This window comes from Ailuropoda melanoleuca, chromosome 13 (assembly GCF_002007445.2).
Source record: "Ailuropoda melanoleuca isolate Jingjing chromosome 13, ASM200744v2, whole genome shotgun sequence".
In the NCBI taxonomy this organism is placed as follows: domain Eukaryota; kingdom Metazoa; phylum Chordata; class Mammalia; order Carnivora; family Ursidae; genus Ailuropoda; species Ailuropoda melanoleuca.
The window spans coordinates 29,180,288-29,207,407 of NC_048230.1; the positions used below are offsets into that span (position 1 = coordinate 29,180,288).

At 38.6% G+C, this 27,120-nt stretch overlaps 1 protein-coding gene across 1 annotated transcript in view; it reads right to left on the bottom strand.

Annotated features, from left to right (window-relative positions):
* The window catches only part of KANSL1 (KAT8 regulatory NSL complex subunit 1), a 168,540-nt gene extending 142,390 nt beyond the window's left edge, over positions 1–26,150 (bottom strand). Inside the window, 1 exon segment of the mRNA XM_011235065.3 lies at positions 25,927–26,150. The gene's annotated coding sequence lies outside the window, so the exon portion shown is untranslated.
* Positions 26,151–27,120: the final 970 nt, after the last annotated feature.

The window sequence follows — 27,120 nt, forward strand, 5'->3', positions numbered from 1 at the left end:
CAGGGGGCGCCCGGAGAGCCGCCCCCGCGGGCCGCCAGGAGGCGCGGCCGCCGCCGCCGCCGCCTCAGTCATGGCTCCTCGCTGCTGCCGCTGTTTCTGCACCTCCATCTGCGGAGGCCGCGGCGCCGGAACCCAGCCGCTCCCAGACGTGCGGCGACAGCAGGCGGCACTGCGGCAGGCGGGAGCGGGCCCTCGCTCCGGCCGAGGTGAGGCTAACCTGAGGCACTGACGCCGTCACATTCCCTCCGCGCTGGGGCTGGCGGGGCCGCCCGCCGGCTATGAGGGGGCAAGGCTGGCAGGCGCGGCTGAGCAAGAGGACGTGAGCGAGGAACTGTTTGCACTGTGTAGTAAACAGGCTAATGCCGTCGGTGCCACACTATTCCAGGGCTAAACGCGCGCTGAATCGGGTAGGAAGCTCCCTGACCAGTGAAGCGCTTTCTGCCGCCCTTTGTCCTAGCCGACTGCCTCCGTACACTGCAGCACGCCTGGGCACTAGCCTCAGCGCAGCGCTCCGCAGCCGCCGGGGGGGGGGGGGGGGGGGGGGCGGNTCGTCATTGCGCAGGCGCAGGCCAGGGCCCGCGCCGGGCCAGCCCGGGAAGGGAGAGCCGGGAGCGAGAGGGGAAGTGATGGCCCACCAGCGCCGGGCCCGCTGGGAACTGTAGTTTTCGTTAAGAAGCACGCGTCTTGTTTTGGGTGTCACGGCTTGGCAGATCCGCCAAAGCAGGCAAATGGCATTACACAATGAGTATTTATGCTTCCTGTCGCCACCAAAAGGAAGTTCACTGCTATGCTAAAAGTTTAACAAAGAACTCCACAGAGAAACCCAAATCTCACAACAAAAAGCAAACTTCCCACTTTCCTACCAGAGTTGGTTTTAAGTGGCGGCACTTTATCGTTTCTCATGACCAGTTTGTCGGCACAGTATTTTATCCATCTCCCAAAACAGGGCCTTAAAATAATGGAACCTTTTCTAGATCAAAAAGTTAAGTGTAATGCAAAGTGTCACACAAAGTATAATTCCACTATCCTTTAAAACCAAAGAAAAAGTTGCCAAAAGATTAATTCAGTGCTTTAAGATTTTAAAAAAGGAACTCTGGGACAATCATCAGAATTTAAAGGACTGAACATAAAAAATGATTCCAACAATTAAATCATCAAATTCAGCAAGATAGAAAGGGCATGCTCTACTGCGAAAAAGGAAGATGAGAAATGCTCAATACTGTTTTGTGGCTTACCAGAACCAATATCCGGTGGTATGCGTCACTTCTGCTAGTCAAAAAAACACCCTCAGTTTTAGTCCTCCACAAAGTTACAATAACTCACCAGCTCCTATAGCACCTACACCTATATTTCCACCAGTTTCCATTTGTACTCTCAAAATCACAGTATCAATCATAGTCATGGTTCTCAAATATCAAAAGCAAGCAGCTAATGATGAAGTCACAAATTACACAAAGACTAAACTAATATACGTGTACATATTTGTATACACATCCAAAAGAGATGCTAGTCTTGGCTTTTTATAATCCTGGGAAAGAAAATTAAGTTGATTAAAAAGTGTATATACACATCTCCACATAAATAGTAATTCCACAAAATACAGCAGAAGGGTGTTAAATACAGACCAATAGATGGCGAACTAGAGCCCTAATCTAAGGATTCTGAAATCTAAATGAGCAGAATGAAAAACACCAAATAAGGCAAAGCCCCTTGCAGTGTATACTTAAAAATATTTCGTTCAAAGACACCCACCCACAAAATAATTAATCTTACTACTGATTAGTAAGTAGACAGCCAACTCTTAAAACTCAACTGCCAGATTTAATTAGGCCCCCAAATAACCAAGATTATAAAATACATTTTTTCAGTCGATTAGGAGAATGTGGAAATGCTCATTTTAAAACATGCATGTTGGGGGCTCCTGGGTGGCCCAATCAGTTACGCATCTGCCTTTGGCTTAGGTCATGATCCCAGGGTCCTGGGATGAGCCTCGCTTTGGGCTCCCCGCTCAGCAGGGAGCCTCCTCTCACCCCCATTCCCGTTCATGCTTGCACGCTCTCTCTCTAATAAATTCTTTTTTAAAAAATTTTAAAAAGTAAATAAAACATGCATTTTGGGGAAAAATAAATTCCAACTTTCCCATTCTCTCATTGCTTAACCCAAGACTCAAGAGTTGTGTTTATGGCATTTAAATCAGTCAACATGTTTTACATTCTTATCTCAAACCAGATGTCTTTTTGCTGAGGCACCAATTTTCACAAATAAGGACATTCAAAGGTGAGCCACTACAGATGCAAAAATCTTAAGAAGAGAAATACATTTTCTTAAAATCTACCCCAGAAACATAGTGGATGTCAAGGCCAACACACACACACACACACACACACACACACACACACACTCATACACACCTTACTGTTCAAATCACTCTTGGAGTGGTCATTGTGGTTGACTCTCAAATATCCACTTTATCCTAATGGATTAATTCAACCCATCCTCTCTGCCACTGATTGGTTAGGAATGGGTAGGAAACCCAATCCTGGCCAATGAGACATGAGTGGAAGCCCACTGGAAGGCCTGTAAGAGAGAGTGGTGAGAAAAGCTTCTTCATTCCTAAAGATGAAATGAGGAAGAAACAGTTCCCTCTTCTTCAGACGGTGCTAAACATGACACCTCCAAATGGTACCGTCCCTCTACAGCAAGCGTAAAGATGCCACCGACATCATCAAAGGGGACAGAATGTAGAGCTGGCAGGAACCTTTGTCCTTGGTGACAGCATGAAGCCATTACATCAAATAATCCTGACATCTGCAAGACTTTTGGACTTCCAGCTACATGAGAACAATGTAACAACAAACATTTCTTTATTGTTTCAGCCAATTTGAGTTAGCTTTTCTATACCTGAAGTCAAAAAAATTCTAATTCTCATATTTTAGAATATCTGTATTACTTTGATTATTCATATTATATTATATAAAACCTTATTTATTCTTCAGCAAAGTCCTTCCCTTCTATACACAACTCTATACCCATCCATGTCTTTCTTTATATGTTCTTTCTGCCTAGAAAAAGAAGGCCATCCCTCCTCACAATCATTCCTTGTTCATTCCTCTCCTACAATATACCGCCACTTATTTTTCTTTCAAGATATGTTCCACCAGACCACCATTATCATTTACATACTTAACAGTAATATAGATAACTGGCACTATATTACCCTGATCTTGATTAAATGCTTTCTGTAATTCCTTTGAGATTGTTTTCATATATCAGTCTTACTTCTGAAGCTGGCCTGAAAGCCCTAAAGGCAGGAACTATGGTTCAGATTTATAACTCTCACCTGTACAATAAACATTCCAAGAACTTCCCCACCATATATCCCTTAACAACCCAGATATTCCTAAGCAGAAACTTCTATCACAAATTCAGTACTTCATATGTCCAAACTAATCTCAAAAAGACAAGGGATTATTTTGTTTTGCACTTAAAAAATATATATTAACTCAGAGGGTGCCTGACTCTTGCAGTTGGTTAAACGTCTGACTCTTGGTTGCGGCTCAGATCATGATCTCAAGGTCATGGGATCAAGCCCTGCCTCGGGCTCAAGGCAGAGTCAGCTTGAGATTCTCTTTCCATCTCCCTTTGCCCCTCCCATTTGTGTTCACACACTCTCCCTCTAAAATAAATAAATCTTCATATATATAAAACTCAGGAGAAAACATCCTAAACCATTTAGTTTCAAACAAACAGGGACCCAGTTTCTGTTATTTATCATTGCATCATTACATCCTAGGGACCTAGTCCAGAGCCTTGCAAAAGGAGACACTTTCTAAGAATTTGCTGGAAGAAAATGACTAAAATGTATAGTGTGGTAACTAAGAGTATAGGATGCAGGGGTAGCCCTAGATTTTATCTGCCTCCTTGAATTATCAGCTGTGTTACTCTGGGCAAAGTATTTAACCTATAAGCCCAAGTTTCTGCTTTATAAAAAGAAGATAGTAGTGCCCACTTATTAAATATAACTATTAAAGCTATTTCCCAAAGTTCAGTAATTGAGAAGGTTAAAATACAAGATAAGGTCAGCACGTCCTCCCTAATTCAAACTTCAAATCTCTATCTACTCCAGCAAACAATGTTTTCATTCATAAACTCCCCTGATAACACTACCCATAAAAATACTTTTGAGTTCCCTAAAAACATATTCTAATTCTGAGAAAGATTATTTACATTTATAAATCCAAAGCCACATAAAAAGGTAAAATGCATTTATTCAACAAAAATTTAGTGAGTACCTATTAAGTTCAAAACCCTGTTCCAGATATCACAGAAATGAATGCATCAATCTATTTAAAACAATATTAAATTATATCATGAAAGAAACATCTTTAAAATTGAAATTGGTGCATGCTCTCATGTTATTATTTAACCAGCTAAATAGTAAGTGAAAGCCAGAATGAACTGAGCCAAAGGTAAGAAATTTAAATCAAAGAATTCTGGATGTAGAAGGAATATGGAAGGTCATCTAGTTAAACCTCCAAATTTTATCAGTGCAAAAATGAGGTGAGGCCAAGAGAGAACAGTTAGGGTACTGCACTAAGCTCTACAGCAGAAGGACATGCTGGGATCAGAGGTCAGTCTCCAATTCTCACTTTCCAAACCCTTGCATCATCACCTGCCTTCCAGAGTTAACATCCTCTCAACAGAAACATGCTACTCACTTGATAAATAAGAACTACAAGTGTGATAAAAGGCATTAAACCCAAACAATACTACCTATTTCACAGTTTCACAAATATGAAGATTTAGCCAAAGTAAAAGAAAATCCTCACAGTGATTACAATGACTGTAAAGGCTCAGAAATCAGTATTTTTTTTCATTAAATGAAGGTCTCTACTGATTACAAATATATATTCCTATGTACTCAGTCCAGTAGCAACTTTCAGTAAGATTAAACAACATAAGGCATGTAAAAAAAAAAAAAAAAACTTTGTAAATGGCAAAGTATTATAAGAATGCATGGCATTCCTTAGTTTCAATCCCACCTAAAAACAAGATAATTTTCTTCTTCATACTAGAGAGATAGACTCCCAAATTTACATAAAGTTGTTACCTTACCATTTCACCACAGAAGTGATCCAGTAACTCTTTGAGAAGAAAAACTAATCTTGGGCATCCTCCTGATTTAACTGTGTTAGTAATAAGAACAATAACTGAAGTTACAGGTTAACTTGAAAAGCACTCCTAAATCAAGAAGTACTTTAGTTTGGGATAATTCAGAAGACAGCACTAAAATTCAACTGAATACAACTATACCACTTAAAGAAACATGTCAGGTTCTTTCAGGCCATCAGCTACAGCAGGATCTAACATCCAAGATTGATGGTTTTCTCCTCTGGGTTACCAGATTGCAAATAGCAACACAAACACTGACTTCTAATGCATGCAGTTTAACGAGGACTTCATATGAATATTTAAGTTTCTCAAGTTGTTACACAAAAAAACTACACTGATTATTAAGGTGGATTTTAATTAATTCTACTGCTTTAAATTTGAGTATAGAACATTTAAAAATTCTCAAATAATTAGACTTAACCAAAAAAGTTAATCGACCAAACATTAACAGGAGTGCTTCAATATACTGATTTTGCAGATGAGGCAATGTCAAATGAAGCAATCTGTCTAGGGCCTAAATACTGTTTCAGATAATAAACTTTAATGTCAGAATTTGCCCAAAATCTGCCAAGAACCTGCCTGGCTTCTTTTCCAAATGAAACATAAAGGTAAACATGCAGAAGAACTTCAAGGCAGCCATGAGCAGCCAACTTGTAGAGCGCCTGACGAAGAGAGTCAGAGGAAAAAAAAAAAAGTTCAAATAGAAAAGGAGGCAACTGGTGCACAATGCAAATGTCATTTAAAAAATTTTTTAAATAAAGATGCTAAGTCCAAAGTTAAGGTGAACTTCTAAAATCTCACTCTGATGGCAGAGCAAACCTAGGGATTTTGGAGACAGCACACCTGTTCCCTCCAGCGGAGAAGCACACCATTCTCGGAAAGAAACATTACTTTTTAATTCACTAATTCCTGGATTCTTGCACTGGGTTTTCATGCACACTCTGAAGCACAGAGCTATGAACTAGGGAGTAACTGAAGCCAACAAATAATCAGGAGAGACACCTTTCTGGAATGTCAATTCAAAGACTGTAGTAAAATCGCATACACTTTTATTAAAATAAACACAAATATATTACAGAGCAAAATGCAAAATTCTCATTTTTTTCAAGACAAAGGAGTCTTCAGAGAAATGTCCTTTTTGTGACCAGTTGCTCTGGACATCCCCAGACTGAGGGTACTTTAAAGGAAAAGCTGGAGAAACACTGCTTTAGATCATTTATAGATAAATATTCAATCCCCCAAAAATCCTGAACATAATCCCTCTATACAAATAATGAAACTTGCAAGGATCTAATGTAAAAATTGTTGTGGATACTATATTATAAATGAGACCATAAGCTACTGAGAACATGACTAGAATTCAGGAAATGCTAAAGTCCCTGTCTTATCTCTGTCACTCATTTACTAAGAAATCATATATAATTTCCTTAACAACAACCTTTTCTCATTTCTGAATTAGACATAAAGAATACAATATTCCGTATTTTCAGCCATATTCCAAATTAATTCCCACAATCAAATTTAGACAAATTTATCTAAGAAAACTTGTTCCAAATGAACTTTAGCAGAACAAACAGAAATCAAAAAAAAAATGTTTAACTGCTAAATGAAACTATATCTTCTGTAATATAAAAAAGAAAAAGACTTTCTGTGTAGGGGACGTGGCAAAACTTACATTTCTTCTTGTGTCTATACTGGCAATATCAAAATATGATCTTGCTGATAATATTTAGGCTAAGTCATTAAATTTTTACAATATGACATCAGTAATATTAATATTCCTGCCCTGAATGACTTTCTTTGATTTTCGGTAAAACTGGATATCCCCTTAAAGCCCTAACATTCATTTCCATTCATTCATAAACATTTATTGAGGTCCTAGTGGCTGCTAATCACTGTAGTACCACTAGAAGAAAATACTGAGTCACCCTCCTAAGTTATGTGGCAGCCAGGAAAAATCCCTTCTATTCACTGACATTTTAAATGGTTAAAAATTCAAAGCTAAGAAATAATGAGAACAATTAGCAAAATGTTAGTGCTTTATGCTTCCAATTACACTCTTTTCTGATCCCTTTTGTGAAGCTTGCCTAAACCACCCCCAAGAATGCTAAAATTGGATATTATTTATGACATAACTAGAATGAGGTAACGATGTAATTACCCCAAAATAAAACCAAGGTCAAGGGAACCAAGTAAGGGTTGAGGATCTAAAGTACTGGACTTAGAACCTCTACCCTGAATATCTAAAGATAGGCAGAAGTCTAGAAAAGGAAAATTTGTGACCTAATCCAATTTATTTAATTCTGCATCCCTCCTTTCACTCTCAAGTATTTTTTTTTTTTTTGCACTGGGGGGAAGCTTTTAGGTCTCTTCTGACTGCCGCAAATTCAATAGCATATCATTTCTTTTTTTTTTTTTAAAGATTTTATTTATTTACTCGATAGAGATAGAGACAGCCAGCGAGAGAGGGAACACAAGCAGGGGGAGTGGGAGAGGAAGAAGCAGGCTCATAGGGGAGGAGCCTGATGTGGGGCGATCCCACAACCCCGGGATCACGCCCTGAGCCGAAGGCAGACGCTTAACCGCTGTGCCACCCAGGCGCCCCAATAGCATATCATTTCTTAAACATTAGTTATATTAACTATTATCGTCATTGAGTAATTAAGCAATTAGAATTTACTACTGCTAAATGAATGTCCAAAGTTAAACCACAATTATTTCCAGATGAAGTCAAGAACACATCTCAATTCATATGATAATGCTATTATTACCGTAATACCTAAACCAGACAAAGATATTTAAAAACAAAACAAAACACTACAGACCAATATCCCTTATGGATAAAGATACAAAAATCCTCAACAAAACACTAGCAAATGAATCCAGCAACATATAAATAGGACAGTACACCTTTGCTAAGTGTGACTAATCTTAGGAATTCAAGGTTGGTTTTAAAGACCTGAAGGTCGGGCGCCTGGGTGGCTCAGTCGGTTAAGCAACTGCCTTCAGCTCAGGTCACGATCCCAGAGTCCTGGGATCAAGTTCCACATCAGGCTCCCTGCTCAACAGGGAGTCTGCTTCTCCCTCTGCCCCTCACCCCACTCTCGTGCTCTTTCTCACTCTCTCAAATAAATAAAATCTTTAAAAAAAATTTTTTTAAAAGACCTGAAGGTCAATTAACGTAATACATATTAATAAAGGATTAAAACCACATGAGTACTCAGCTGATACAGAAAAAGCATCTGATGAAATCCAATATACCCTTGATGATAAAAACACACAAAAAACCAGGAACTAAAGAAAACTTCCTCAACCTGACAAAAGGTATCTACAAAAAAACCACAGCTAACATCATAGTTAATGAAGGAAGACTGAATACTTTCTAAGATTAAGAACAAAACAAGGATGTCTGCTCTCACCACTTCTATTCAACATAGTACTGGTGATTCTAGCCAGGGTAATTAGGCAAGAAAAAGAAATAAACAGCATTCAGGTTACAAAGGAAAAAGAAAAACTAATCTGTTTTTACATAACATAATGCTGTATATAAAAAATCCTTAAGGAACCCACAAATAAACTATTAGAACTAAAAAAAAACAAGTCCATCAATATTATAGGATACAAGATCACTATACAAACATCAATTATATTTCAATACACTAACAATGAACAATCTGAAAATGAAATTAAAAACAATTCCATCTACACTAGCAACAAAAAGAATAAAATACTTAGAAATAAATTTAACAAGTATAAAATTTATACTCTGAAAACTACAAAAACTGTCAAAAGAACTTAAAGAAGTCCTAAGTAAGTAGAAAGACATCCCATGTTTATGGATTGGAAGATCTAACATTGTTAAGATGGCAATTCCCCACTAAATTAGAGATTCAATTTAATCCCAGAATACCCAAAACAATCTTGAAAAGGAAGCATCAAGTTGGAGGACTCACACTGACTCATTTCAAAACCTAACTCAAAGCCATACATAGATCAAGACAGTGTGGTACTGGCATAAGGACAGACATATAAGTCAATGAAATATAGGTGAGAGTCCAGAAATAAGGCCTCACATTTATAGTCAATTGATATTTTTCTTTTTCTTTTTTTTAAAGATTTTATTTATTCATTTGACAGAGAGAGAGAGAGAGAGAGCACAATCAGGGGAGTGGCAGGCAGAGAGAAGCAGACCCCCTGCTAAGCAGGGAGCCTGATGCGGGGCTCTATCCCAGGACCCTAGGATCATGACCCAAGCCAAAGGCAGATGCTTAACCGACTGAGCCACCCAGGTGCCCTACAGTCAACTGATTTTTGACAAGGGTGCCACAATAATTCAAGAGGGGGTAGGGGGATAGTCTTTTCAGTAAACAGTATGAAGACAACTGGATATTCACATGCAGTAAAATGAAGTTGGACCCCTATCTCACACATTACACAAAAATTAACTCAAAATGAATCACAGACTGAAATATAAGAGTTAAAATCATAAAATTCTTAGAAGAAAACAAGAGTGAAATCTTCATTATATTGGGTTAGGCAATGGTTTTTAGATACAGCAACAAAGTACAAGTGACAAGAAAAAAACATGTAGCTCAGACTTCATGAGCATCATAAGTTTTGTGCATTAAAGTACCCCAGGGGGCACCTGGGTGGCTCTGTCAGTTAAGCGTCCAACACTTGATTTCAGCTCAGGTCATGATCTCAGGGTTGTAAGATCAAGCCCTGTGAGATGAAGTTCCCACTAAGCACAGGGCCTACTTGAGATTCTCACTCTCCCTCTCCTTCTGCCCCTCCACCCACTCGCACTCACTTACACGCTCTCTCTCTCTCTAAAAATAAATAAATGAAATATTTTTTAAAAATAAATAAAGGACCCCATCAAGAAAGCGAAAATATAACCTACAGAATGGAAGAAGATATTTGAAAATCATATGTAACAAAGGACTTCATTCCAGAATATATAAAGAACTCTTATAACTCAACAATAAAAAGACAATCCAGTTTAAAAAATGGGCAAAAGTTTTGACAGAAAAATCTTCTCCAGAGAAACACAAATAGCTAATAAGCACATGAAAACATCTCAGCATCATTAGTCATCAGGAAAATGAATTCAAAGCCACAGTGAGACACCACTACACATAGACTAGCATGGCTAAAACCAAAGTGATGGATGGTTACAAGTGTTGACAAGGATGTGGAAAGACTGAACCCTCTCATACACTGCGGGTGTGTAACTGTAAAACAGTTTGGTGGTTCCTCAAAAAGTTAAACAGAGTTACCGTATAACCTAGTAATTTTACCCCTAAGTATATACTCAAAAGAACTGAAAAGAGGTGTCCAAACAGAAACTTACACGAGAATGTTTATAGCAGCATTATTCGTAATAGCCAAAAGATAGTAACAACCCAAAAGTCCACCAACTGATTAACAAATAAGCAAAATGGGGCGTGTTCATACAATGTAATACCATTTGACCTTAAAAAGAAATGAAGTCCTGATCTATGCTACAACATAGATGAACCTTGAAAACATGCTAAAAGAAAGAAGCCAGTCACAAAAGAGCACATATTGTATGATTTTATTTATATGAATGCCCAGCATAGGCAAATTACAGACACAGAAAGTAGATTAGTGATTGTCAGGGACTGGGGTACAAAAGGGAATAGGGAGTGACTGCTAATAGATACAGGGTTTCTTTTTGGGGTGTTGAAAAATGTTCTAAAATTAGATTTTGGTGACAGATGCACAACCGTGTCAATACACTAAAAGAAAACAGTTGTACATTTTAAATGGGTAACTTTTATAGGTGAAGTATATTTCAAAAAAGCTGTAAAAAAAATGGATGGAGCCAAAATAATACTTAATTTCTAAAAATTTCACTCTCCAAAAAAAAAAAAAAAAAAAGAATATTGAACCACTTGCAAAAATCTCAAGAAAAGGCAAACCATAATTCTTTTATTTCCCCTTAAGAGATTACCTCAGACCACTAATTTGCCTTCATGTAGCACTTGCAGACTCATTACCAGCAATATACACAAGCAAAAAATGAGGTTCCCATCAAACTCAACTGACTCTAATTAACTCTATAAGAGAATGAAATGAGGAAGACCCAACATATCCGCAATATGAACAGTTATCTATACGAGATGCGAACTAGGACCTCAGTGAGGGAAGAGTTTAAGGAACACAAAATCCTATTACTGGAAAGGTTATCTTCAATGAGATAGGACTGGAATGTATTACTATTTTAAAAGCTTAAATAAAAGCAAGGATATTATACTCTGTCCTAAGAATTTTATAACAGATGGTTGACAAGGTTTCTATGAATGGGTAGTTCAAGGAGAAAAAAAATGTGGCATTGTCATCCCCAGCACTATCTGGAATATAAAGAAGATACCCTGATCCACAGATACAGATCTGAACAGAAAAGTATGCAGATCAGTCAACTCATTTCCAAGCCAGATCAATCATTCGTTTTTCTCCCCCATCAATCAACAATTCTTTTTTGTTGGCATATGATCCAATATAAACGTGTTTATCATATAAGTCTAGCCCCAATAATCATCAGATTGATAAAATTAATGCTGAACTGGCATTCAAGTTCTAGCTCTGCCACTTGGTAGCTATGTGACTTTGGGCAAATGGCGGCACCACTCTGTTTCTTCATGTAGAAAACAAAGGAGCCTGACTAGTTTGAATCAAGATTTCTTTTCAACTTTAATACTCAATGATTCAGAAACCTTGAAAACTACAATAACAGTAATGCAGGGTTCAACAATCTGTTTACCGACACACTTCTTTGGGAGGGAACTGATAAAATTTTAAGTAATACAATAATGCTTTCTCAAAATAATTAGAACAGGGGCGCCTGGGTGGCTCAGTCTGTTAAGCATCTGCCTTCACCTCAGGTCATGATTCCATCATGATCCCAGGGTCCTGGGATTGAGTCCCGAGTCCCAAGTGGGGCTCCCTGCTCAGCGGGGAGTCTGCTTCTCCCTCTGCTCCTCCCCTCACTCATGCTTTCTCTCTCGCTCTCTCTTAAATAAAATCTTTAAAAGAAGATTAGAACCTACAACATACACATATAACAGAACTTGGTTCTAAATTATAATCAGAAACTAACATACATGATCCAGAGGTAACGGAGATACAAAACACACTTAACCAACATTCTGTAGAGTGAGAGAAAAATAAAAATATTTATATGCATACCTTCACCTTCCTGCCTCCTCCCCTTTCTGCCCACCCCCTTCTATCCTAAACACATTCATAAAAAATGTGCCTATCAAAAAAAATGTATTATATGGTTACCTAACTTTAGAAAAAAAATGTAGACTTTAGTTAGATAAGATTAAAATTGCTTAAAAAGCAAGTGAGTAATACAAAACATAGAGGTGGACTTTACAATACTGTACTGAGTGCAAGACATTAAAAAAGTCAGGAACTCAACCCAAATTTTAAAAAATGTTTACATTTTAAATTGCTAACTTGCGTGGGGTTGGGAGAGGGGAGAGAAGGAGAAGGTGGAAAAAGGGGAAAACTTTACTCAGAATAGAACAACAAAACTGAGGAAAAGCACTAAAAGACCGTAAATTGTAGCTGATCAGGAGCACTAAGACACATGTAGGCACAACAACAATTAAAACCTAGCAAGAGGGCTGCCTGAATGGTGCAGCCCCATTCTTGGTTTCCACTAGGGTGGGGATCTCAGGGTCATGAGATCAAGCCCCAATTCAGGCTCTATGCTCAATGCAGAGTCCACTTAGGACTTTCCCTCCTTGTCTCTCTGCCCCCTTCCCCATGCTACTCTCGCTCTCTCTAAAATAAATAAATCTTTCAAAACAAAAAACAAAAACAAACAAAAAAACCTTGCAAGAAAATGCAAAGCCACAAAGAGGTGGTTTAAATGTCTAAAAAAAATATGCCAAATAAATACTGGATGGGTCACTTGATAAATAGGGTATAAACAGTGATAAAAGCAAGACAGCTGATAACTTTCATTTGCTTCAATATTTACCGAGGAAGACATGAGGAAGAAAAACGTATTTCTAAATTACTCTTTAAAGCATATAAATCACTGATAGCCAATTAAATTCATCATTAAAAAAACCAGATGCTTCCAAACTAATATATCAGATGTTAGGTAGTCATGGAATCCCAAAGTATTCTCTGGATTTTAAAACAAGGTAAGTATAAAATTATAAAACTGCAGGGCAGAACTTAACTGGCTGTTATATGAGAGGAGTGACCTCCTATAAGCCCCAGAAGGACGGAATCCAGATATTTCCTTTATCAACATTTATCTAGCCCCTTGCTCAACTCCTGGCATATTTAGGCACTCAATAAATATTTGCTGAACAAAAATGAACAGACACATGCCATCAATATAACTCCCATGTACTTAAGAGAAGGGCTCTGGCTGCAAGCTTTAAATCAGCCAAACGGGCAAATCTCTAGTAAAAGATGGGACCACAAGACATATCAGCATGAATAACCTTCTGAGGAAAAGACATCACAGCTTCTAAAAGAGGAAATCACACCATACCAGTCTACACAAATTCTCTAAGAAGAAAGGAATGTGAATGTGAATATGATTTATGTGGACTTTTGTAACGTCTTGACAAGATTCTAAGTAAAAGGTTATTTATTTATTTTTTTAAAAACATGACCACAAAATTGAGAATATTTACCGTAAATGGGTTGTAAGTCAGACAGAAAATAATGGTGAGTGCCGAGGCACTTCCCCAAATGAAGAAGTATAATCACAAGACTGATACTAGGTAACATTTTGGAAATGCTGTATTTAACATTTGAATACATTATTAAAAGACATATAGAAAATTCCCCATTTTGCAGATGGAATGATGAGCTTCCTGATAGTGAAATAGTACAGAGCTGGAAAAATAAGGGAACTAAGAGGTGGAAAGGATTTTTAAGTGTATCAAATGAGAAACATTTGCAAAAAGTAGGGATTCCTTTTCAGCTTAAAGAATATTTTGGCGCACTTGAAAGTTGTCTAAATATCTAAAAGATCCGTCCAGCAGAAGAGAAACTAGAGTTGCTCTAGGCAGTTCCTGTGTAGACAAAATTAGGCCCAAAGTGGAAATTGCAGAGGGGCACATTTCAACTCAACATAAGGTCAAGCTTTCTAACCATCAGACCTAAACTAAGAAGGTGATTCTTACCCTGAATTAGCTCTAAGAACCCAGTGAGCTAGAGAAAGCCAAGATACCACAGACAGGAAAACGGCAGGTATCACAACATGGACAAATGTAAAAAAAGGCATCTACAGGAAAAAACCTAAGTTATACCTAAAGAATTCATAGCTTCCAGTAAAAAAATAAATAATTGTAGAGTAATTTTGAGTAATTGTAGAATGTTCCTCTAAAGAGACTGGGATGTTCTGTGCAAGGCAGGCAGGGGATAGGGGGTGGCTGGAAATTCTACTGACAACAACAAGGAAAAGACTATAAATAGAACATATTTTCCTATCCTTCTAACAAATCACAATTTAGCTATATCTGAAATGTAGTTCTGACTGGTTACCATAAATCCAGAAAGGCAAAGCAATGCTGACAAAGATCCAAAGAAATGTAAATGGAATGACTAAGAGGCTGAAGGAGGTTTCACCAAAGATTACATTTTAAAATTGTCTTCAACTGAGAAACATGAAAGCTAAGGAGCACCACGATCAAAATCAGAAAATGTATCAATATGGCAAAAATACTATTTTATTCACCACACCCTGGTACACTATATTAAGCTTTTAAACTTGAAAACGTAGTCTTTTTTTCCACAACAGATAAAAAGAAATGTGTGGCACCCCAATGTTCATAGCAGCAACGTCCACAATAGCCAAACTATGGAAGGTGACAAGATGCCCTTCAACAGATGACTGGATAAAGAAGATGTGGCTCATATATACAATGGAGTATTACCCAGCCGTCAGAAAGGATGAATACCCACCATCTGCACTAACATGGATGGACCTGGAGGGGATTATGCGAAAAGAAATAAATCAATCAGAGAAAGACAATTATCTTATGTTTTCATTCATATGTGGAACATAAGGAATAGGGCGGAGGACTACAAGGGAAGGGAAGGAAGATTGAATGGGAAGAAATCAGAGAGGGAGACAAACCATGAGAGACTCTGGACTCCGGGAAACAAAAAACTGAGGGATACAGAAGGGAGGGGGGTGATGGGTTTTAAGGAGGGCATGTGTGGTGATGAGCACTGGGTGTTATATGCAACTAATGAATCACTGAACACTGCATCAAAAACTAATGATGTACTATATGCTGGGTAACTGAACATAATAAAAAAATAGAATAAAAGAAATGTGTGGAATGTATTATCACCAAGAGGTATTTAGGGTGAAGAATACTCAAGGAGTGCATAAATTTATGTATATTGAGTTCATTCTGGGGTCCTACAAGATAGAAGTGATATCTTAGGTAGGGCCCTAAGTTTCTGGGGTTAACAGCTTATAAAGTAATAACACCTCACCTCGAAATATCACTTAGTGATACCTTTGTCTAACAGGCTCAGTGAGGTTTGTTGCTATAGTTCCTTTCATTCTTTTATTTACATATACGTGTTTTTATATTTTTCTTTATCTTTTATACATTTAGAATCTTTATATAGCTCTATCCTGAATTTTTCATTTAGCAAATAATCAACATTCTAAGACATTAAAAGTTCTTCAAAAATATTATTTTATGGCTGTATAATCATCCATCCTTAAATATGCCAAAATGTACCTATTTTTTTAAGATTTTATTTTTACATAATCTCTACACCCAACATGCGGCTCAAACTTATAACCCCAAGATCAAGGATCTCATACTCTACTGACTGATTCAACCAGGCACGTCATAATGTATCCATTAACCTCACTGCTCATTTAAGTTTATTCTGAATTCTCACTAGTATAGATAATGCTATGACAAATATCTTTGTTCTCAAATCTTTCCATACATCTCTATTTTTCTCCCCTAAACGTATATTCCTAGAAGTGGAAAAAACTAAGTTAAAGGACATCTTTAGGTTTTTTGATATAAGTTGCCAAAATACCTTCCAGAAAAATTGGGTCCAATGCACATTTCAACTAGTAATTATGGAGACTGCCCCCTTACTACCCTTGACAGCACAGTTCAATTGCCAATTTGATAGGTTAAAATAAAAATACTACATGGGGAACCTGGCTGGATCAGTCAGTAGTGTTTATGACTCTTGGTCTTGGGGTCATGAATTCAAACCCCACACTGGGGGTAGAGTTTACTCAAAAAATTTAAAAATTTAAAAAAAGAGTATATCGTTTTAATCCCCATTCCTCTGATTACTTATCGGAATAAAAATATTTCTCATTTGCCTCTTGGCAATTGTATTTCTTTCTTGTGAACCTTGATTAGCTCTTTGTCAGTAAGGCTTTTACTTTTCTTTCTTTCTTTCTTTCTTTCTTTCTTTCTTTCTTCTTAATTTAAATTCAATTGGCCAACATATAGTACATCATCAGTTTTAGATGTAGGGTCTGTCTTTCTTTTGGCTGTAACAAACTGAAAACCGGTTGAGATGTAGTCACATATCAGTGGCTTCAGCTCCCCCTGCTGGCCAAAAATTACCATATGATTAAGACCTAGATAAAATATAACCACAGGCTACAATTAGTTTACCCTGAACAAGGAAGGGTTTGAAGTGCTCTAAACCACTTATACACAGATTTTCTTCAATAAGTGTATTGGAAAAACCACTGAAGATTTGCAACAACTGAAAAAACGGGCAGGTGAATCACATAGTCTAGAAATATAAAAAAATTAAGAAAATGTTAGGTAAATCATGAAAGTGTAAAATGTATATAGATAACTGGTCTATTTTATCACTACCATAAAATATATGCAAATTATAAAAAATTAAAATTTATTAAAACTTACACAGACTGTACATTATCTTTTCATTTTTGATGTCTAGTGTTAGTAATATATATAATATCTACAGTATTTTATGTCCTAAGAGACAAATATTGATGTAGATATTGATAGACACATGATTCGTCTTATAAAGAGACAATATAAACTGACAGCATCTATAAATACAGTACAATCCTGTAAATGTATTTTATATTCCTTATGATTTTCTTAACATTTTCTTTTCTCTAGCTTACTTTATTTTAAGAATACAGTATAGAATACATGTAACACAGAAAATACATGTTAATCGACTGTTCATGTTCTCAGTAAGGCTTCTGGTCAACAGTAGGCTATTAGTAATTAAGTTGTGGGGGAGTCAAAAGTTACATGTGGATTTTCGACTGCACAGGGCTGGCAATCCTAACCCCTGCATTGTTCAAGAGTCAACGGTATAAGCTTGTCCATATTCTGGACTGTTGCTAAAAACACAATTTATATACAATGTAAAACAGTATGTGTCTAAACTCAACAGAACAGTGATGAAAAAGGAAGGGACATCTGATCACTTTAGTAAAGAATTCCAAAATTATAATCGGTTTACTGCCATATATACTACCTGGTTGAAACATCATAAGCCTAAATACTATTCATTTCCCTATACTTTATTCTAATAATGTGAAAACATTCTAAATACCAAGTGACACTGGGTTGTCAGCAATGGCCTCTTCTTCAAAAGCAAAACTAAGAAAATGAGAACACCTATGCCCTTCATAATCAATGGGAATTTAAAACAAAAACAAACCAAAAACTTCCTTGTAATCCTTATTCCAAGCTACACAGCTGCTCACTGAACAGGCTGAGTCCTACAGTTCCAAAGGGGAAGGCCAGGACTGGTGAATAGATGTGGCTAACTCAGCTTTTCCGCTCATACCCTCCTACAGGTGTACTTCACAGATTGGGCAGTGTAGTTCTTAGACCATTTGTGCAACACACATTCACTCAGTACCATCCCATGGCAAGTAGTGATGATAAAAGCCAAGACCCAACCCCTACTCTCAAAGGACTTAGAGACCAGATGGGGGAGAGAAGCAAACCTGCAATCGCCATACAACAGAAGAAGCACCAGGTGCGTGCACACACACCCAAAGACAATGCCTGCGTACACGGGAAGCCCTCGGTGTCAGCTACTATTGCTGTTACTCTTATTATCATCCCTGTAATTAAAGATCTAGGGGCGGAAGCCATTTCAGAGAGAAGGAAGTGCTCGTGCGGAGGCCCAGGGGCAAAGAAGCCATCTGGCTGGGGCCAGATCACCAAGGCCTGGATGTTTACCAAGAGCATCTGATTTCTACCTTAAAAGCCAGGTAAGCCAGGGGGAGAAGGCATATATGATCAGATGATGAGATCAACATTTTACAAGGATCACTACGGCAGCAACTTGGAAGACAGGAAGGCAGTGAAGCAGAATGATCGGAAGGCGATGGAGCTCACGCGGGCAAAGGGTGGCCAAGGTCTGAACTCAGGAGAGAGAAGTAGAGGTGACTAAGGAAAAATTCTGAGTTAGGGTCTCAGGAACATGACCATTGTGCCCGAAGAAGGAATCCTGACTTGAGTGACTGGGTGGGTGAAGGTACCACTCTCAGGGACATGAAGATGGGAAGAGGCTGGACTTGGGGAAATAGCGAATTAGGTCATTTTGAAATGAACACGGGACAACCAAGTGGAGATGTCCAGGAGGCAGCTGTGTACCTGGGATCAGAGATGATAAGACCATGTGGAGCTGGAGAAAACACAGATGCAAATCATCAGGACACGGATGGAGCGTGACACACAAACTGCTCTAAGATGTCCCCCAGGAAATGCAGAGGTTAAGAGGAGAGAGGTAAGGCAAACAGTGATGTGAAAGAGGAAAAAAGTCTGCAAAGAAAACGCAAAGAGCAGCCAGAGAGGACAATGATGACAGAAAGAGCCTGCACTCACATCGTTTGTACTTGACAGCATGTCAAGCACCTTTCCATGCACTTTTCACGGATTAACGCATTTCCTCCTCACAACAGTCCACTGAGGGAGGTGCTATTATTTTTATTATTTTCCCCAGTTTTCAGAGGCGGTAACTGAGGCATAGAGATCAGAGAGATGTGAAATTATTTTCCCAAGGCCACACAGTAAGTGGCAGGGCTGAAATGTGAATCTAGGATTCTAAATCCACAGTATATGTTCTAGATCACCCTTCTACGTTGCTTCTCAGAAATGAAGACAAGAGGCCAGGAGGGACCAAAGCCACCACAGCCAGGGGGAATGGTCCACAGTGCCAGACACTATGAGGAGGCCTCAGAAGATATGGGCAAAAACAGATCCTCTGGATGTGGCAACAGTGTAAGGAAATGTGTAAGGGTACACAGAGGTGGAAGCTACTGAGAACCAATGGTTGGAATGTAGGGATTTTGTTTTCTTAAAAAGTGAGAGAGACTTGAAGCTGAAGGACAAGAGCCAATAGGAAATAGCAGGTCGAAAATTGGCTGGGAAAAGAGATAACTGACAGCCAGAGGTCCCTACAAGAAGGAAGAAAATAGCTCAAGAGGCCAAAGGGGTGGGCCTAGCATGGGAAGAGACAAAGACAGACACAGGGATGGGCCCAAGAGGTCTTCTTTGCTGACAGGCTTTGTGTGCTCTCTGACCCAAGAGGCAAAGTCACTGGGGGAAGGGCGATTTCCTTTATAAGTAAGGCAGCTAACTTTGGAAGAAGCCCCCACAGTAAGATGTTTTTAGAATTATAATGTTAATTAAATTTTTTATTTTGATTCTTCTACCCCTGTTTTCACTCTCATCTGGCTGTCTCACTTACCAAATTATGATCCAGGTTGCAAACGTTTCACAAGGTGATTTTTAAGGAAGAAAAAAACCTAGCAAAAACTTCAATCACTAGACTGTTCAGAATAAAAAGATAATTTAAAAAAAATTTTTTTTCAATTTCTTCAAATCAAGTACCTGCATATATTCTCTGAGCTTCCAGAATTACTGTGGCTACTCCCTTTGTCCTCTGGAGCAAACCAGCCAACAAAGCCCAGTGCTGCTCTCCTACCCTCTACCTGACTTCTTTCCCCAATGCCAGCCCCTACCTCTTGTGCTCTGCCTTGGCCTGGTCAGCCCTCTCTGACCCAGCTGAATGGCCCTTCCTCCCACAGTCCAAACAATTACCCAACACTACGAACTCCTTCACTTCAAGGTAGGCAGCTAGGAGAAAGAATTTAGGAACTGACCTCTGATGACAACTCACAAAGCAATTTCATAACACGTATTTACCTAGAACAGTCCTAGACCACTGTAAAAATCTATGAAAGCAACGGATCCTTGCTCTCCGTAAAACGCACACAAGCAAAACCATATCGTTTTACATCAGACTGCCAGAAAACTTCATTCTTCATGTATTTTATCCATAGAAAAGTCCCTCCAGTCATCACTAAAGACCTATTTACTTTTCCTTGGCAAATAAATTTATATAGTTTGCTGGTATCCTAGCCTACTACGGAAAGAAAGCATTCAAATAGAGGGGAGAGCTCCTGGAGGCTGGAACAAGGAAAGTAACTGCCTGACACTAAGGTAGGAGAGCATGAAAGTAGATGATAACAGACTAAAGAACATAAAGAATAACCTGAGAGTGGGGCGCCTCACTGGCTCAGTCAGACAAGCATGTGGCTCGTGATCTCAGGGTCCTAAGTTTGAACCCCACATCGGGTGTAGAAATTACTTAAAATAAATTAAAAAAAAAAAAAAGAATAACCCAAGAGTACAGAATACATACACACTAGTCCAATTACCGAGGATACTGTATGGTCTCCAAAGGCACATTATAGTTCAGCCCACTACAGTAATTGCTAGGCATAGTGAGGAGCTTTAATAATTTTTGATTATCATTATTAAAAGATAAAATTTTACGCAGGGTGCTTTCTTCAAGGAGGCAGAGAAGCATGTAATACCTTTAGAAAAACTTTCACCTAAATGCTAACTGTTTAAATCTTAACACTAGAAGTTTCGGGAGAAGGAAACCATCAAACAAAGGTGCGTACAGGCCAGTGGTGAAAGGTAAGGCTTAGAAACAAAACAGAAAGGTCAGCAGCTAGATCATCAGGGGTCCACACACTACATTAAAAAGTTTGAACTTTACCCTAAAGGCAAATAAGAGGGGAATGGAAGCAGAGGGCTGACCAAATTAGTTTGGCCACAGAAGGAACTTCCTCAAGGTCTTGCTATTTCTGGGGTGACCCATACTGTCTACCCCAAAAATGACAATTTGAAGCCAAATGTTAGAGGATAACCATGCCATCTGATTGCATATAAAACACAGGGAAGGGGGTGTTAATTCCTCATTGGGTAGCCTTAGCTCCCAAACCCCTACAGACACCTGGGCCTAATTCTTACAGATTGAAGAAATCCCAAGGTTCGAGCAGTTTCCACAAAGGATGAGACATGGACAACAAGACTATAATCTTGACCTTAATTTTTCAAATTGGATTTTACTGATAGCTTAAAGAAAAAAAACAGAATAATCTAACCTTGTAAAGTTTTGATTTTATATAAATCTAAGGTTTCAATGGCAACAAACAACTATAGATAACAAAGATAAATCCATCAGAAGCCTAAGGAAATAATCTACTTCTTTGAATCATGATACTAATCTGCACCAAAATGTTCATTTCTTACGTACAGGTGTTGAGGATCTGCCACTCATGTTGAGCAACCTAAGTCTGTGACGCTTGACAAGGCTACTGGATGTCGTTACGGGTTGAACTGTGTCCCCAAAAAGAAATTTTGGACTCCTAATGCCCAGTACAGCAAAATTGGAGATAGGGTCTTTACAGAAGTAATCAAGTTAAAATGAGGTCACTGGGGTAAGCCCTAATCCAGTATGATTGTTGTCCTTTTTAAAAAGGAGAAATTTTAAACACAAAGATATGCACACAGAGAGAACTCTATATATAAAGACTGAAGTCATGTGGCCACAGGCCAAGGAACTACCAGAAGCTGGAAGAGAGGCCTGAACAGATCCTGCCCTAGCACTTTCAGAGGGAGCATGCCCCTGCCCTCAGACTTCTAGCCTCCAGAACTAAGACACATCCATCTCTGTCGTGTAAGCCACTCACTTGGTGGCACTTTGTTATGGCAGCCCTGGCAAACAGATGTCACGAAGAAAATCAGCAGCCCGTGTTTACTGAGCACATACCAAGTGTCAGTCGAAGCATTTTGCAGCAACAAACTTATTTATTCCTCCCAAGTCCACCCTGGGATCTAGATACTACAATCATGCCCTTTCTACATATGAGAACACAAGGCTCTAAGAGATTAAGGAATTTGCCCAACATCAGCCAGAGCCCTCACTCTTTTCACCAGGCTATAAGGAACTATTATTAATGGTAATTATTGTGATAACTGTAGTAGCTCACTAAGCCAGATCCCATGTCCCTTACAGCTATAATATACACAACGTCAATATTCTTTCCAATACAAAGGATGACTCTGAGTCTCGGAGAGATAAAGAAATTGCCCAAGATCACACAACCAAGAACATGGCAGTGTATCTAATTGCCAACACAAGGGAATAAACAATGAAAAATCATTTTTACTAAAGCTTTAAGAGCAAGTAAAAATTTTAAATGCCTGACCTTCCAATTCAATCCTAGAAATACACATCTCTAATTCAAAATTCTTCAAGATCTCAGGAGAATGTGTGTCCTAGGTGACAGCACCCTTTGTGTACGTATCCCTTCAGCCACTGTTCAAGGGTTCTCTGCTCTCTCAGTGGTAGCCCTGGCTATATCTCTGACCTCCAGACAGTGGAGGAGAAGAGATGTAAGGACCAAAATATTGTTTTTTAAGGGTTTTTTTAAATTTTGTATTAAATTTTTTAACACTGATACAAATATCAGAAAGTATTAAAAAAAGATAATACAATGAGAAGTCTCCTTCCCACCCTGTCTTCTAACCACCCAGTTCCTTGACTTAACAAGTAACCAAAGTCACCATTTTGTTTATTCTTCGGAAGTTTTCTTTTTAATGCACATATACCAAGCCAATGCAAATTTTCCTTCCTCCTTTCCGCAGTCCCATATTCAAGTTACAGCTGAAATGTACATCTTCTACATCCTGCTTTTATCACTTAACTGTGTGTCTTGGAGACCTTTCCATATCGCATTGAATTATATTTTAATTCTGTGCTTTTGCCCAGAATACTCTTTTACTTGCTTCCACCCTAGTTCAGTCCAGCACACGAGGCAACCAGCATTCTGTGAAGCTACCTGAGAGAAGGGACGGTGGCGCCACAGGGCACACCAAAGCCCCCATATATCCCTTCTCTCTGCTACCGCATCTTCTCCTTGCTCTTTTCTCCAGCTTGCCCATTTCTTCTCCTCCTCCCCGTTCCTCTTCCATCTCACCCATGCCCCAACCCTGACAACTGGACCCAGGAACATCAAATGTTATCCATAGTGCTTAGTCATGGCTAGCAATGACAAAGCTGTAGATCCCTAATATACAGAGAGGAGCAAATAATCTCCATGGGAATTTGTGATTAACAACAGTGCCTTAAATTGAGGAGTATTTGTTTGGGGTTCCTTTGCATTTGTTACTTATCTTTCCTTTGGTACTTTGGTTTGTAAAAAGGGTGTGTAATGGCGCTATTTTCTACACGCAAGGAAACAAGCACATACGCAGGTGTAACATGTAAGTAATGCCTGATAGAACTAGAGTTCATTCTGAAATAAGAGAATCAGAAACAAAGAGTAAGAGGTATAAAAAATGAACGTTCCGGGGGCAACTGGGTGGCACAGTCGTTAAGCGTCTGCCTTCGGCTCAGGGCGTGATCCTGGCATTACGGGATCGAGCCCCACATCAGGCTCCACTAGGAGCCTGCTTCTTCCTCTCCCAATCCCCCTGCTTTGTTCCCTCTCTCACTGGCTGTCTCCCTCTGTCTAATAAATAAATACATAAATCTTAAAAAAAAAAAAAAAAAAGAACGTTCTGGCTCCAAAATATACATTTTAATTAACCCATCATTTTTTTTTAACTTAAAAATAAGCAGCTGTAATCTGAAAATACATCTCAGAAACATTTTAAGAACATTCACAATGAAAAAGAGAATAAAGTTATCTCCCGTTTTAATGTTCCATCCTTTAAATTCAATGCTATCCTCTTCCTCCCAAAGGTGCCCTTTTCCTCCCAAAAGGTCTCCAATACAAGTTTCAAGGTTTTTTTTTTTTTAAGGTAATAAAAGGAATAGGAAAATGTCAGCAAATAAAAAATTTGTTTAGACTCAGAAGAGGTCTCCCAATGATCAAAGGATTGATGGGGAACATAAAATTAAGGCAGCAACATAACTAAATTCTTAAGTAGGTAACTCGCATAGCATAGAACACTGACTTCCATTCTGTTTTCCTGCCAACCCAGAGGCCTTTCATACAACTTTGGGGATTACTGTGGAACTATATTGTAACATCTCAGATTCAGCAATTTAGAGTTAAAATCTTAAACATCATATAAATGTTAAATAGCAGGCTTCTATGTACCTAATACATTAGCTAAAACTAAGGTGACTAAAAAATAAAATGCGATATATTGGTCTCAATTTCCTTAGGTTTCCAGAGAACTAGTATCCATTCATATCCCCTTGCCTACTTCCTAAAGATAACAGGAGCCACCAGATGCTGGCACTAAACACTTGGTCCCAAAGAGAAATACTCTTGTACAAGATCCTTCAATTCTTACGGGTTCAGGACTTCTGGCTGGATTCCCCATGCAACCCCTCCGACTCTACAAGGAGAATGGCTGGAAACTGTGTCACCTTGGCTTCCTTTTTACTAATATAAGCACTCCTTATCCAACAATAGCAGCTGGAACATAAATGAAGATGAGAATTCAGTCTACATTTACCTAAGATTTCCCACAGTCCCATATTTAAGTTACCGAGACTGCATTATTCTCTGATTTATTCACTGCATTAACTTGGAATTCCACAGGACAGACTACCACACAACAGTCTTAACCTACACTAGTATCTAGCTCCAAAGGAAGGCAACTTGTGCCCTCCGGGTAAAGCTTTACCCTCTGTTTAGTCCTAAAGGTAAGTCCTTTGGCCACCTATATACAAGAGTTTGGAAGGAAGCAAGAGACCAGAGAACCATCATATCAATGAGGGCTTTTTCATCTAAAGATATCTACCCACACTGCCCAAGAAGTTTATCCTGTGAGATGAAACTTGGCAAAAAATGCTACCTGTTGAGAAAAATAGTGTAAATTCGAGTGCAAAGGACTAGGGGGCAGCAGGAGGACTCTCCAACAGAGTTGTATACAGAAACCAACAGGTCTTAAAATGTTCTAATCTACTATATGAAGTCTCAAGTAAATAAATGGTTAATGACACATCTTTTGTAACACATGAATCAGCTACAGATTTGCAAGAGGGGGACACACCCTAGTACCTATGACTCTAAAGTACCTGCTTGAAAGTGGACCTGGACGTCTGATTGCCAATCCATCCTACTGAGACCGGAACAGAATTTTACAACTATGTGGGTTGTTGTCATTTAAAGTTAAAAAGTAAACACATCACTATAATGGAAGTTAATTCAAGAACTTCATTAATACTTTAACACCAATAATCAAGAACAGTAGCAATACAAAGTAAGGAGTAACCAATCAGTCCTGGAAGCAAAGACAATAGTATTTTTGGAAAGGGAAAAGAGTGTCAGGTAAAAGGGTTGAAGAATTGCCAATTCAAGGATTCAAATATTCTCAATTCTAAAGAAAAAAAAAATAAAATGAGAACTTGAATTTTAAAAATAACACATCCTACCTTGAGAGGCATCCAAATAGCATTCATAGTGTCAGAAGAGTTCAGACAATACTCAGAAATGAGCAAGAAGGGAATCTTAGTAATCCCTCAGTCACCAAGTATGAGCAGGTAGGAAAATTTTTTGTTTCAAGAAGGTATCTGAAAGAGAGGACTTTCAATTAGACTAAGAACTAATCAAGAATAACCAAATAGTTTAAGCCATCAGGACAGAAATTCAAAGTACTATTTGCATCACCATCCTAAAAAGAGTTACAGATCACAGTCCCCTAAGAAAAGGGCAAATGTGAATGTATATTTCCATATATATGTAGAAATACATTTTACATAAAATGTGGATTAAATGTCTAACACATGTTTTAGATAGTATAAAAGTGCTTATCAAATAATCAGAAAACTAAAATCCCAGATAAAAAAATGACTATTCAGGGTACTTCAAAAACACTATTGAAAAGTTATTTGTTAACTGAGCATCTAAAAAGACCCTTGCCACATTTAATTTTATTTAATAAATTAAAACCTCTCTGATCATTCTGATTGTCCTAAATTTTATTAAACTTAAGTTTCAGAGCCCATTCTACATAAAAAGAAAATCTACTCTGTCCTGATACGCTACAAGCACATAAAAGATCCTTCTTTCCTAGAGATCTTTAAAAGCAGACCAAACAACTTAATTTTGAGTTTGGGAGGGAGGTAAATTTTCATGGAGGAAGGAGGATAGATTAAATGACCTCTTGTAGGATCCTGTTCAAGTCCTAGGCCTGAATGAAAATTCCAGCTTAACCAGTTACTGCTTCGCTTAAAATGGAGGCTTGCCCGAGTAGGAACAAAAATAACAGCACCCCCGCCGCCCCGTAAAATAAATTTTGAAAAATCAAAGATTACAATATCCTCGTTTTTAAGAAAAATTAAAAATAAAAGCCTCTGGAGTGGATTTGTTTTTGCTATGCGCTTGTCACTTCTTCTTCGAAGACTTGGCATCACTTTCCTACCGCTCATCGGATTTTTGGGGGGGTTGGGGGGCGCAAGGGGGGAGGAGTTTGACTCTTGACCCAAGTCCCAGGAGGTTTAATAGCCCCTCCACGATCCTCACCGCAAAAGCCAAGGAGAGAAGAGAAAGGGGAGAGCCCGAGTTCCCACCCCTCCCCCCGCCTTGGACCCTAGTCCCAAACCTATCCCCCCCCCCACCTTCCCGCA